The following is a 15,413-nucleotide window of genomic DNA, read 5'->3' on the forward strand; positions in this document are numbered from 1 at the left end:
TAAACTGTTATTGATCTTCCCGTCCCAAGAAATGACAATGTAGTTACTAGTTGATATGACTTGTCCCCTCCAAACCTCATGTTGGAATTAAATTCCCACAGTGAGGTATTGAGAGAGTGAAAATGTAAACTGACTATGGTGTTTGGAAGTGAGGACTTTGGAAGGTAATAGGGATTATATAAGGTCGTAAGAGTAGATCCCCCATGACTGAATATAGGTGGTTTTATAAGGAGAGAGAAATCAAAGAATATACATACTCCATCTCACCATGTGATCTCTCCCTCTTGCATATACTCCCACCTCTGTGATACTATTCACCATAAAGTCCTTGCCAGCACCAAGCCAATGCCAGCACCAAAACCTTTGCTCCTCCAAACTGTGAGCTAAATAATACTTTTTTTCTTTTTCCCCACTTCCTAGGTACTGAGGATTGAACCCAGGGGAACTCTACCCACTGACCTACATCCTTACCCTTTTTATTTTTGTTTTTTTATTCTGAGACAGCGACCTGCTAAACTGCCCAGGCCGGTCTCAACCTTGCAATCCTCCTGTCACAGCCTCCTAGGGTCACTGAGATTACACGCATGCGCCATCACACCCAACTTAAACCTATTTTCCTTATAAAGTTCTTAGCCCCAAGTATATCAGGACAGTAATGGAATATAGACTTACACACTGGCAAAATCCAAAAAGGCGATTGCAGCAGAACACCATAAACAGAGAAGAGCTGATTGGGCATTATTATCTCCTTCAAGGAGTAAGTACACTGGTCTTCAAAGCACAATACAAAGAACTCTTTTAAAACAACTTAAATTTTTATAGTTTTTCTTTACTTGGTTTAACAATCTAGGTTTTACACTCAAAACATAGAGTACTTTGCAACACATGTCCGCCATTTGTGGTCACACTAAGATAACATATATATAACAGGATATGTTTTATAATCAGTGGTCCACTTTTCAGTCACATAGGTGGGAACAGAGTTTTCTGTTATATACTTGCAAATAAAAATTTTTAAGAAAAACCTACTTCCTTCCACTGTCAGAAGCCATCCTCTTACATCTCAAAAATGACATCTCAAAGGTGTATTACTCCTCACCCTGCTCAAATTCTAGTTTGTTTTCTTTTAAATCATACACAAACTGTTCTTTACTTCAAACATAATCTTCTCACCAATACATGCTGGCATTCTGGTGAAGAGCCTCAAAGGCCTTCAGTACCTGAGCAAACCAGCTACAATCTACCATGCTCTCCTCAGAAAAAGAGCCCCACAGTAGGGTATTCCAGCACAAAGGTACCTGTGTCTATTGGAGAAGACAATCATGCTATTCTGGTTGTGCCAGACTGAAACAGGGTTGCTGTCCCTCCCAAAGGCAAATATAGACTAACTGGACATCTAGGGTTAAACTTGGCCTAACTGGGGTGACTATACAAGGAATGGTAACAAATTTATCCACAGAGACACTCTCATAAACATGGCATAGAAAGAGGGGGCCACAAGAGTTGAGGCAATACCATGCAAGTGTTTCTAAGGCTCTCTCCATAAGAACTACTCTATATCCTAGTCTGGGAAGTTACAGGACCCAGAACAAATGCACAGATAATAAAAAGACATTATCCAAAGCTACCCCTCAATAAAGCCCCATTCCTGAAGTTTTATTTTTTCCTCACAATCCTAAAAAAATCTAATACAAGTGACCTACTTCTCTAGAAAGACCAACATGTTCACTCATCACACCTATCTGACCTGGTCATTTGGTATCCAAACTTTCATACAACCCATTATGCCCCACCATGGAGTCAGAAGGAGGTAAAAGTGAAGTTAAGACCCTTCCTATTACCCAACTCCTCTTATCATAATCATCCATAATAATCCTGAGCTGCAAACTATGTTGCTGTTGGAGATCAATGAAGCCAAGTGAACGGGGGCTGAATGTGACAGTCCATAGCTGAAGCCAAGCAACAGATGGTGGAGGGATACACTTATTTATGAAACTCTTGAGTTCTTCTTGAATTGCCAGTTTTCAGCCTCCTCATGCCTCCGTCTCCTTTAGACGACAGGGTAGTAGTGGCACTATCAAGGTCCGGCCAACCTCAGGATCTCAACCTTTGTTTAGACTCTAGCTATCTTGGCTCTGCCACTCCAGGCAGCAATAGCCACTGTTCTGTCATCACCACCACAGTAGTGTCCCTCAAGGCTGCGAATCTGACGTATATGCCCTCATCCAGTGGCTCTGCCCACTCCCTGAATTGTGGATTCAGCAGTGCCAACTGCTGCACTGTGGCAACCTACGACAAGGACAATCAGGCCCAAACCCATGCCATCACTGCTGGCACTGCCACCACTGCCACTGGAACCTCTACCACCTGCCCTGCTAACCAGATGGTCAACAACAATGAGAATACAAGCTCTTTAATTCCATCAGGTGGGGTGGGCAGCCCTGTGTCAGGGACCCCAAGCAGCTAGCCAGCATCAAAATAATCTGCCCCAATGACCTGGCAAAGAAGATGACTAAATGCAGCAAGAGTCACCTGCCAAGCCAGGGCCCTATCATCAATGACTGCAGGTCCTTCATGGAATACAACAAAAGTCACATCCAAGGAGCAGTCCATATTAACTGTGCTGATAAGATCAGCCAGCGAGACTGCAGCAAGGCAAGATCACTATTCTAGACTTGATTTCCTGTAGGGAAGGCAAGGACTCTTTCAAGAGGATCTTTTCCAAAGAAATTATGGTTTATGATGAGAATACCAATGAACTAAGCCAAGTGATGCCCTCCCCAGCCACTTCACATAGTCCTCAAGTCCCTGAAGAAAGAAGGCAAAGAACGTCTGGTGTTGAAAGGTGGATTTAGTAGTTTTAAGCAGAACCACGAAAACCTCTGTGACAACTCCCTCTAGCTCCAAGAGTGCAAGGAGGTGGGGGGCAGTGCTTCTGCGGCCTGGAGCTTGCTACCTCAGTCTGTCCCCACCACCACCCCTGAGGATCAAGAATACAGAGCTGACGCCCATCCTGCCCTTCCTGTTACTTGGCAATGAGCAGACAGAGGACCTGGACACCATGCAGCGGCTGAACATCAGCTATGTCATCAACGTCATCACTCACCTTCCCCTCTACCACAACGAGAAAGGCCTCCTCAACTACAAGTGACTGCCAGCCACCTACAGAAACAAGCAGAACCTGCGGCAGTACTTGAAGAGGCTTTTGAGTTAACTGAGGAAGATCACCAGTGTGGGAAGGGGCTTCTCATCCACTGCCAAGCCAGCGTGTCCCGCTCTGCCACCTGTCATCACCTACTTGATGAAGCACACACGAATGACCATGACTGATGCTTACAAATTTGTCAAAGGCAAACTACCAATTATTTCTCCAAATCTTAACTTCATGGGGCAGTTGCTGGAGTTTGAGGAAGACCTAAACAATGGTGTGATGCCATGCATCCTTACGCCAAAGCTGATGGGTGTGGACACGGTCATGTGACAGTGATCAGGGTGGAAAAGACTGCTGCTCTCCTTTGGGGGGGCGAAAAAGGAAGGAGGATGGGTTTTTGGAGGGGGGGGTTGGATTTTTTTTTTCTTTTCTTTTTTTTTTTGTTGGGGGTAAAGTTTGTGAATGGAAACAAACTTGTTTAAAGACCTTATTTTAACAAGTATGAGAAGACTATAACTTTTGATGCCATTGAGATTTACTTCCCACAAACTGACAAAGCAGGGAGGCTAAAGAGATCTTTTTTTTTTTTTAAGCCAACAATAAAAATATAATAAAACTTGTTTCTCCCCCTTTTCCTTTTAAGCTTTTTGTAGAGTTTATGACTCCATAGTCTATGCAGGTTCATAGACCTAAGATCCCATATACACCAATTAAAAAGAACCAAAAGATAGTAGAAAAGACATTGAATCATGAAGACTTAGGAGCCCCCTGGGTCATCCATATAGGAAATAAAAATCCAACCAAACCAAGCCCTGCTGTGCTCCTTGGTGCAAAGAGAAGATCAGAGGAGTTTGAGTGGTCTAAGAACCCTTCACATATTCTTTAAAGAAATAGAGAATAGTGTTTTATGCCCTGGACTTTTCTTTCCCTCTCTCTGGGTTAAAGAGACTTTTTGAAATAACAAGGAACTGACTGACCATTATACCACAGGCCTTCACTGGCTCTTGTGCAATAATATGGTGTTTTGAGTGTGCAAACAAGTTAGAGCTGGCAAGTGAATGATAGACAAATAGTGCAAAGTTGCCAGCTTGGAGATAGAAAGAAATTCAACAATTACTTTCCTTCCCACCTTTTTCCGTTTTGTTTTGTTTTTGTTTTTTGATTCTGGTTATAGTGTCATAAACCTTGTTACATACATATATCAGAATATAAAAAAAATGACAAAAATTTATTGAAAAATATTTTCATAAAAAAAGCAACACACACAAAAACTTTGTGTGTTTCTGTTGATTGTGTAAAAATTTATTTTCATTATATAAGTAAAACTCAAAAAATAATAATAATCCTGAGCTGCATGACAACTCACTTCCTTCAAGACTTCCTTAACTGATCAAAATGACACTAAAAATACTTATTTCTCTATGACACCTCCATGTATTAATTTGTTCTATAAATCACACATTTTGATAAACTATCCACATTCAGTCCAACTTATAAGAAGACCTGCAGAAATTGCTTTGTACTTAATATTATTTCAACTTTGCTGGAGATCTAATTTTATTTTCTTTAAAAAGAGACCTTTAGGGGCTAGGATTGTGGCTCAATGGTAGAATGTTTGCCTAGCATGCATGAGGCACTGGGTTCAATCCTCAGCTACCACATAAATATAAAATATTGTGCCCACCTAAAAATAATTTTTTTTAAAGAGAGCCCTTTATTCCCATATGGTCTGACTGGCATATTTTACAATTTTTTCCAGAGTACCATGTTCTTCACATTCACTTATATATAGCACTTTTTTCCTCACTACAGAGCATCTACCCCAAATTCTTCCATCTTGTGTGTTCTGTTTCCATATAGTCTAACATAGTATTTTGCCCTTACAAGTGAACAGTGTTAATAGACATATTTACCAGAATCAGATTCTGAAGGATACCTAAAAATTAGATATTTTTTTATTACTCCATTATCTGAATTTTCTATTATAGTTGTATAGACATGTCAAAAGGACATTTATTACCAAAGATTTTATTTTAGTTATGGTATTCACTATGGTAATTAAAACATTAAATAGTCTTACCAAATTATTATATATATATAAAAAAATAAGAGGGGCTGGGATATGTATAGCCCAATGACAGAGCATTTGTCTGATATACACCAGGGTTCAATTTCTCCTCCATAGGGGGAAAAAAGAAATGGGGGGTGATGTATTTTCATCATTTAAAAGTGGGCAGTAAACAAAAGGCACAATATCAAGAGAACACAAACTGTGCCTTAGGAGTTTAGAATTAAAAAAAAAACAAAAGACACAATCTTAGGTACATACAAAGAGTGGGAGTGGAGGGGAGGGTGCCCCAACAGGTGGAGTTCTGAGTATAATCTGAAGCAGTCAGAAAAAGATATATGCTGAACATTCAAAGAAGCAGGTATTTGGAACAGTGAGAAATGGAATTTCAGGTGAGTAGAAAGGAGAATAACATGAATCCAAGAAAAATGCTTCTATGAAGAGCCACCGCTATGGTTTAGATGTAGTTTAACCAAAGGGTTCATGTGTTAGAAGCTTGGTCCCCAGTATGGTGATATTTAGAGGAGGTAAAACCTTTAAGCAGGAGCCTTTAATGGGAGTTAATAAGGTCATCAGGGGCACTGCACTCATAAGGGACTAAGGTAGTTCTCATGGGATCATGAGTTAGATCTCGGGAGTGTGACTTGTTATAAAAGAGAATCTTTCCACACTCTTCCTGACTTGGCCCTGTGATTCCTCCTCCTTGTATGCACTCCCACCACCACGATGTCATTGACCAGATATGCCAAAGCCAAAAAGGGCTCTTACCAGAGCCAGAGCCAGACTGCTTAGACTTTTCAGAATCCAAAACTGTAAGCTAACTAAATCGTTTTTACTCAGACTCAGTCAGTTACAGTAACAGAAAATGAATTAATATATCATACAAGACAGCTGACAATAAAAAAGAACAGGCAATAGGACTGGGGTTGTAGCTCAGTGGTAGAGTGCTTGCCTTGCATGCGTGAGGCCCTAGGTTAGATCCTCAACACCACATAAAAATAAATAAATAAAAATAAAGATATTGTGTCCTGGGCTGGGGATGTGGCTCAAGCGGTAGTGCGCTCGCCTGGCATGTGTGCGGCCCAGGTTCAATCCTCAGCACCACATACAAGCAAAGATGTTGTGTCCGCCGAAAACTAAAAAATAAATATTAAAATTCTCTCTCTCTCTCAAAATAACAACAAAAAAAGATATTGCGTCCATCTACAACTAAAAAAAATATTAAAAAAAAAGAATAGGCAATAAAGAGAACCAATATCAGGTATAAAAAAGAAGGACAAGGTTTTAAAGAGGAAGAGAAAAAAATGATAAAGGATTACATATCATACCCAAGTGTGGTATCAGCACTCAAGAAAGGTATGTGCAGGACTGGAATGTAGCTCAGTGGTAGAGGGCACACCTACTATACATGACGCCCTGGGTCCAACCCCTAATACCAAAAATAAAATGTCATTTTGTTTTGCTTTATCTTGTTTAGACTATCATACACAAGGTCCTAAGTTCAATCCCCAGCACTACCAAACGGGGGAGAGGAGATATATGCAATATTAAGTCTGAATTATGAACAACATCATTAATTTACCAAGTTTCTATTGAGAAACAGTTAATCCTTAATGAATGAGGCAGCAATAATTACAAAGTATATTAACAAACTGTATAAATATACATTAGTTGTGTGTGTACATATTACATAAAGTTTTATAGAAGCTCTATTTCAAAATGGAATCTAGATTTTACATGTATGAAGTCACTGCAGAAGAAAGAAAAGGAGAAGGGAAGAGAGAGAAAGAGGGAGAACAGAGAAAACTTTTCATCTGATCAATGAAATCAGAAGTATAAATATTCTCTCTCTCATCTTCAAATTTTTACCTATTGAAGGAAGAATGCCGGTAAGAAAAAATTCCTAACATCAAAACAAATTTCTTTCCTTTCTCATTAGACTCAAACTTTTGTCAAAGAATTAACATGCCTTCCAAAAAGCCAACAGTTGAATTCCATTATAGATACAAATTTGAACTGCCACAAAACCCAAAATTGATTTCCTCAGTGCAATCTTCCAAAAGGTAGGATTGTAAACTATTAATATCAGAGATGATCACCCAAAGAGTAAAAGGAAGAAAAGGTAATTAATAAGCACACACATCATAATCCAGCGAGGTCTCAAATGAACTGTTATTTTTATCCTGTAAACCTCAAACTTCCAATAATTTTATCTTTAAACTGAGTAACTGATGAGCTTCTGATCATCATGAAACAATTAAAAGTGGTAAGATTTTGGGCCAGCCTACTTCTCACAGTCCCCGCCAAACCAGAACTTCCCCTGACTAAATTATTTTTAATGAAACTGTTTCTTTCAATCAAAACAGTCTTAAGTAATGTGTATAGGAAATAATGGAGGAGCACATACAAAACAACCAGTTATTTAGATACTCTATGGCATCATTAGAGAGAGCTAGGACACTGTTTAGAGAAGATACAGCTAAGAAACACACTGTAGCCAAAAAAAAAAAAAAGACAAGGAACTTCAAGGGGGAAAACTGAGAATTTAACAGAAGCAAGGAAATTTTGGCTAAAACAACAGTGATTTGACCTTGTACATGGCTCTGAGGCCAAAGCAAAAACCGCCAGATTTTTTCAAAGCCCTGAGAATTTAATAAAGACATTGACCTCTGCTCAATGAGAAGTGACAAAAGTTCATGGATCTAATGATATACCTGATTTATATGTAATTTAGACCTTAAGACTTAATCACATCATTAAAATAATTTATGCCTTTCAACTGTGCTGTAAATACTAAAAGAACCATCGGAAATAAAAGCAACCACCCTAAATTCTAGAACTCTTGAAAACAAGACTTTTTACCTGTTCCATATCCCTGCTGACACTCTGAATGTTAACAGAAATTTACTCCCGAAGAAGTTAAACAAATAAAGCAAAAGCAAGTGAAAACTTTTAAAACTTTCAAAAAATTTTAAGGGACTGCTTTACAATCCTTTGATGGTCTCCCAGTAACACCATCTTCCCAACTGTCTCAAATTTAACATTCATCATGGACTTCTTTAAGGGGGCATTATTTCACTTTTAGACTATACCCCATTTTATACTTTCTGCCCCACTAAATAACTACCATCCAGTAGATGTGTCACCCTCATGTAGACTACCGGAGGACAGGAACTTGTTCTCTGGATGCCCACTGCCTATGGCCATGTCTGACGCAAAGTAAACAGAGTATGAGCAGTCTGACTTCACTCCCAATCTTGTTCCAAGCTAGGTGTTTGTTTTTTTTTAATATCTATATTTTGTTTTGGGGTTTTGTTTTTATTTTTATGTGGTGCTGGGGATAGAACCCAGAGCCTCATGCATGCTACGCAAATGCTTTACCACTTAGCCACAACACCAGCTCCCCAAGCTAGGTTTGTAAAAGGCTATTGATCGGGCTGGGGATGTGGCTCAAGTGGTAACGCACTCGCCTAGCATGCGTGGGGCACTGGGTTCAATCCTCAACACCATATAAAAATAAAATAAAGATGTTATGTACACCAAAAAATAAAAAAAAATTTTTAAAAAAAGGCTATTGATCCCAATCTACCCTCCCTTGGTATTATTATACTCTGGATCTGCAATATTCCCCTAAGGCTCATATGTTGAAAGCCTGGTCCTCAATGGTGGTGTTATTGGGAAGTGGGGCCTAGTTGAAGGAGGAGGTCACTGGGGGCATGTCCTTGAAGGTTATATCTTATCCCCAGCCCCTTCCTCTTTCTCTGCTTCCTGGCCACCTCAAGGTGAATGGCCATGTTCTACCACATGATGTTTATGCCTTATCACAGGGAAGCCCCCAAAAAAGTAAAGCCAAGTGACCATGGACTGAAATCTGTGAAATCATTTGCCAAAATAAATCTTCCTTAAGTTGATTTTCTCAAGTCATCTGGTCACAGTAACAGACGGCTGACGAACACATTCAGAAAAACCTCACCTCTTCCAAAAAGCCACTTCTGACTGGCTCCAAACAGCTTCAATGAAAGAAAACCATCTTGCTAGCTGGGTGCAGTAGCACATGCCTGTAATCCCAGCTTTCTGGCAGCTGAGGCAGGATTGCAAGTTTGAAGGCAGCCTCAGCAATTTCACAAGACTGTGTCTAAAAGTAAAATAAAATATTTTTTAAAAAAATAACAAAATAGGGGCTGGGGCTATAGCTAGTGGGAGAGCACTTCCCTCGCACATGTGAGGCACTGGGTTCAATCCTCAGCACCACATAAAAATAAAGACATTGTGTCCATAAAAAATATATATTAAAAAAAACAACATAAAATAAAATAAAAGGGCTGGGGATGCAGCTCAGAGATAAATCACTTGTCTAGCATTCACAAAGCCCAGGGTTTAATCCTCAGTACCCAAAGAGAAGAGAATCTTGCTTCTGATTATGTTTCAATCATCTATGTTTTTATTCTTATCTAGATAAGATACTCCAGGGCTGGAGCAAAATCCCACCATAGTAGTAAAACTCCTGGGGCTATGTTTAAGATAAATGCAATGTTCTAATGACCCACTGCTTAACCTGTTGATTACACACAACCTACCCCTTTTATATATACCTGCCCAGGCAACAGTAGCAGCAGCACCAAGGGCAGGAGACGTAGCACAGAGAAAGAAATACAACAGAGAAAGCACTCATACGTAGGTGAGACTACAAGAAAGTACAGAAGATGGTATCCCTCCATCCCTGACTCTGGACCATCATATGCCCTTTCCCAGAAAACACTTAAACCAAAGTATAAGCCCATCAGCTGCCCTTTAGGACATTTTTTCAGCTATCAACACAACTCTATTTCATCTTACATAGAGTGAATTTTTAAACGAAATTAAAACACAAACACCAATTATTAAATGAGGCAATTCATCTGCGGAAGACAGGTGTTTGTAAATTACTTACCTCTCCTCTTCCCCAAAGAAAGAGTGATAGAAAAAGATGAAAGGAAAAACAGAATAGCACAAAGCAATTCCAAAGGAACTGTGGCTCTACACTATGGCACACCTGTACAACCCAAACTCCCCCATTTCTCCTACCCTCCATATTCACTCCAACTCTTTGGTCATCTGCTACTCCTACTGACAGGCAATAGAAAAGTGGATCTGAGCTAATTCATCTCTACTTAGAAAGCAATTTAAGTACTTAAATAAGCACTATTGGGTGATATGCCTTAAGACTTCTGTCAAACCTTAAAATTGATTTTTTTTAATTAACATTTCCCTTGTACAGGAAAACATGATGCTGAAGAACCTCTCTTGTCAAAACTAGATCGAAGTTATAAAAGTGCCATACAAATTAGAAGTTTAAAGAAGCTGACAGCTCTCCAAGCAGTTCTTTCATCCCTGTCTACAATTGTCTTCAGCATCATATAAAACTACCAGCATGAAGACAGCAAACACAGCCCTCATTTAAAAAAAAAAAAAAAACACATCTCCAAGAATAAACTCAATCACACTGTAAGATAGCCAATTCCCTCTGCAGTTTAAAAGTTTTGCAGCTAGTTATGTCATGATCATGTAAGCAGTTCTATTTCTGCATTTCCTAACTAAAAACTTAACAGAGAAGTGATTTTTATACAAAGCCAGAAAAAAGGCTAGCAGATAGTAATTTATGAGGCTACAGAGACAAAAGAATAGTCTACACATAGGTAAAATAACCAGTTTCTTTCTCCATTCAGTGCTACAGCTACAGGAATATAATGATTCTTCATTTATTCAAAAATGAAAATGATAATAAAATTCCCTGATGTTGACAGGTGATTTTTAACTTCACTGCTGTTTTACAGGCTTTACTTGGCCTCAATCTGTCCAGTTTGGAACTGCCAATTAGCAGCACCTCAAAAACAAACCCCAATGTATGGCATTATTTTTAAAAGGTGATTTTCAAAATGCCCGATACTATGAAAAATAAGAACAAAATAAAACCTGGATAGTCAAAGCCAAGTGATGAGCAAAGAAAAGATCAAATTTTCCAAACAGATACAATACACATACTCCTCTCTTAAATAGAAAGAATATTATAGCAATCTAACCTTCACTGAAATCCTAGCCTTTCTCAATTGAGGTTCCACAGAGGAGAATTAAGCACTAATACCATAAGGCAAAGAGACTGGCAAAGAATTTCTGTAATATTTCAGGTTTTTTTAGGTTATCTGGTCTATGTCATAACTACTCAATTTTGCCACTAGAGCACAAAAGCAGTGCTTAATAATAAATAAATGAATGAGCACAACCGTGCTTCAATAAAACTTTATAGACATTCAAATGTGTTTCATGCAATTTTCATGGAAACATTTTTTTCAGCATTTGAAAGATATAAAATCATTCTCAATTTAAAAAAAAAAAAAAAGTTCCTAATTCATTTGCCAGATTTGGCCTTGAGCAGGAGTTTGCTAACCAACTGCCACATTATAGATGAACTTCCTTCCTATCCATCTAGAATGGTAATAATTAAGACTTCATATAATAGAGAATTGAGAATAATCACTCAAATCATTTTATGTGTCTATAGTGCTCTGATTGTTTAATTATCTTTCTAGTATTAAACAGCTGAGATTTTATTAGCACTGTTAGTTTGGGCAAATAACTTTATACCAGTTTTTCTTAATTCTCAAAATATAAAAAATATAAAAAGGAACTTTCACAAACAGTATTTTGCCAGAAGGTAACATAAACTGAGCATTGCAAATTAAATACCTGCTTAATGTATTGCCAGAAATAAAAATGAAAGAATTCAACTGTCACCTTGCAATACATACTGTTTTGTCTTAAAGCAAAACCTTCCTGAATAAAAGTCCACGTACTAATTCCAGGATTACTTTAGATAACTTACATACCAGGTTTGAGTTCCAGCTTCACTTTTAACAAGATAAGTGAGCTTCAGCAAGTTCCATACTCTTTTTATTCCTCTGTTAATATGATTAAATATCTAGGGTTGTGGATATAGCTCAGTTGGTAGAGTGTTTGCTTCGCATGCACAAGGCCCTGGGTTCAATCAGCAGCACAAACCAACCAACAACAACAAAAAAAAAAAAAAAAGCATCTATAACCCTCCACAAATAATCAAAAGTATGCAGTTAAACTTATGTGAAAGATTTTATATATTATATAATGCCACAGAAATATCAGCTGACATCATTAGGTATTTGATGGCTTCCCTTATGACTTCATATTATAATTTTCCGATTTTTTATAATATAAATTTCTAAGGTTCAGGTTTAGAATAATGTACCTTGGAGTATACCCCATTCAACACATTTTAAACAAAATACAATGTGAGGCATTGAGAGAATAAGATGACTGAGATGATTTCAACCCTCAGCTTACAATGAACTCAGATGTGTACACATGATAAATCAGTGCTATTCTAGGAACAAGTAAAAGACAACATTCAGTGAAAACCAATATGAGTATCCTGTGGGATCAGGAAACGCTATTCAAGTATTCAGGTACGACCTGGATATATAATGGGAAGCATACTGTAATAGAGCAAAGTGCAAGGGAAATATACTTATATTTTGAAACAAATTTATAAAATTTGAAACAAATTTCAAAAGGAAGGAGAGTTTCATTTTTGAAAACTAACCAGAAAAATGAAAACTCTATTTTGAATTTTTAGATCTCTAAAGGGTAAATATCTACAATAATAAGCTATGCAGCTCATTTTAAGTTCAGAAAGTGGGAAAATTACTATTCATGATGGTTTCAACCTATTTCATCATTTCCCAAAGCACTTCTCAAACATTCCCTAAGAGGATACGTTTGGAAGGGACTGATAAAGAGAAGGGACAAGTATAGCTTAGCAAGTTTCTGAGTGTCACAGTGTAGATCTTAAATGCACCTCCCACCCCCATGCAGAGGCCCCTGTGTTGAAAGCTTGTTCCCTAGAATGGTGTGCCTAGGAGGCTGGAGAACCTTTAAGAGATGGGGTCTAGTTGGAGGTCTTTAGAAGGTCATTTGGTACATAACACTGATGGAGATTGTGGAAATCCACCCACCCCACCCACCGCCGCACTCCTTCCTTTTCCTCTTCCTTTGCTTCCAGACCATAGTATGCAGTTTTACTCTGCCACATGCCACCACAATTATGTCTTGAAACTTCTGAAAAATATGAGCCAAATAAGGGGATTAAATGTAGTGCCTCATGCATGCCAGGGAAGCACTGTACCAATGAAATACATCCCTATCCTTTTTTATTTTGAGATAGGGTCTCATTGAAGTGCCCAAGCTGACCACAAACTTATGATGCTCTTGCCTCAGCTCCCCAAGTAACTGGGATTACAGGCATGCACCACCACTCCCAGGACCTTTACTCTTTATAAACTTATTATCTCAGGTTTAGAGTAAGAGAAGGCTGACTAACAAATTGAAGTACTATGACCAACAAAGCTAAGTAATAAAAGGCAACAAAAGGATCATACTTGACTGTCTTGATGACACATGCAACCTGCTTCATTTTCTTGCAGGGCATGGTGGTGCATGCCTGTAATTCCAGTGGCTCAGGAGGCTGAGGCAGGAGGACCACTAGTTCAAAGCCACCCTCAGCAATGTAGCAAAGCTCTAAGCAACTTAACAAGACCCTGTCTCAAATTTTAAAAAAAAGGGGGGGGGGCTGGGATGTGGCTCATTGATTAAGTGCCTCTGGGTTTAACCCCTGGTACCAGAAAAGGAAAAAGAAAAAAAAGACCATTTTTCCTAAGTGTGGTGTGTGGCAAGGCATATTAAGAGGGCTTCCAAGTCAGTTTTTGAGGACCATAAAATCATTCTCCATGGTGTCCCTCTCCCCTTGATGCCTCTAATACATCCTCAACATCAAGAAAGTTGGTAGATGAAATAAGAGTAACAGCAAGTCAAGGCAGAAAGGTGCAAGGCAACAAAGAAGGATCAACTAATTCCTCCCTTCAATATCTAAGCTTTCATAAATTATTCACATCTCTTAATCTTGCTTCTTCTCATTAGACCAAATGCTTGCTCCTAAGAAACTTCATCAGGAGACAGATTAAAAAAAAAGAAAGAAAAAGAAGAAATTCAAAACAACTGTTTGTTTATTAACATCAAGGAAAGAACCAAACTGGGGAGTGTAGAAGGAAGCAACATAGTGAAAGGCTTGAAGCTTTGAAAATTATCACAAATTTGTCTTAATGTTGAAGTGACTTCACTGTAGCTAGAAACACTTCCAAGTGCTCTTTCCAACCCTCAGTTTATCAGCACATTTCATAACCGGATAGAAATAAGGTTCAGTAAGTTTCTATCAAAACGTCAATTATTAGAGTACTATAATCTCAGATTCATGTTTCTACCTCTACAAAGCCCTAACAGTCCAATTTAGTTTTCATGCCTCACAGAAAATTCAGATACAAAATGAACCAACAAGTCAGAAATAGGTCTACAAAAACTAAATAAACAGAAAAATATAAGCACAGTTTAGCCAATATAGATATAAAACATAAGCTGATTAGTTAAAAAATAACCAAAGACGGGCTGGGACTGTGGCTCCAAGGAACAGCACTCACCCAGCATGCATGAGGCATTGGGTTCGATCTCAGCACCACATAAAACTAACTAAAAAATAAGTATTGAAAAAAAAGAAAAAGAACCAAAGATCATCAATACTGAATGCAATGATAATAGACACCAACTTGAAAAGCAGAACAGAATATAGAAAAACATGCAAGTTATTTTTAAGGCAATATATGAAAAGTTTAAGAAATTATCTTATTGTATTCAGCTTTGGTTAAGACATTTTTATATTAACTTTGGGGATATGTCCAAATTAGTTTTTTGTTTTGTTTTTCTTTTGTTTTGTTTTGTTGGCAGTGGGAGGAGAGGTGGAAATACTGAAAGGATCTACAGGTGGTAGAAAATTTTCAAATATAAGAAGAAATTCAGAGGACTGAAATGTTGAAAAGGAAAGGAGTTCTCTTTTACTAAAGATTGTTGGGGATATTGAAAGTTTTTAATGAGTAAACACTGAGTAATTGCAAAAACAGTCTCAAGTCACAAAACAAACACTGGTCCCCAAAAAGGAATATAGCAGACCATATAGTTTTCAAAACAAAACTCTTATAGAGGCAGAATTTTACAAAACTGAATCACAAGTGAGAACAGACACTTGTTTAAAAAAAAAAAAATCTCAATAGTCAAGGCATATCGGGCTTAAAGGATTAA

General features: G+C 38.1%; 1 protein-coding gene and 1 pseudogene across 2 annotated transcripts in view; one reads left to right on the plus strand and one right to left on the minus strand.

Moving 5' to 3' along the window:
* Nucleotides 1–15,413, minus strand: part of Zfand3 (zinc finger AN1-type containing 3) — a 336,281-nt gene that overhangs the window by 302,852 nt on the left and 18,016 nt on the right. The window lies entirely within an intron of this gene.
* Nucleotides 1,977–3,481, plus strand: LOC143402617 (dual specificity protein phosphatase 10 pseudogene; annotated as a pseudogene).

This window comes from Callospermophilus lateralis, chromosome 6 (assembly GCF_048772815.1).
Source record: "Callospermophilus lateralis isolate mCalLat2 chromosome 6, mCalLat2.hap1, whole genome shotgun sequence".
Lineage (NCBI taxonomy): Eukaryota > Metazoa > Chordata > Mammalia > Rodentia > Sciuridae > Callospermophilus > Callospermophilus lateralis.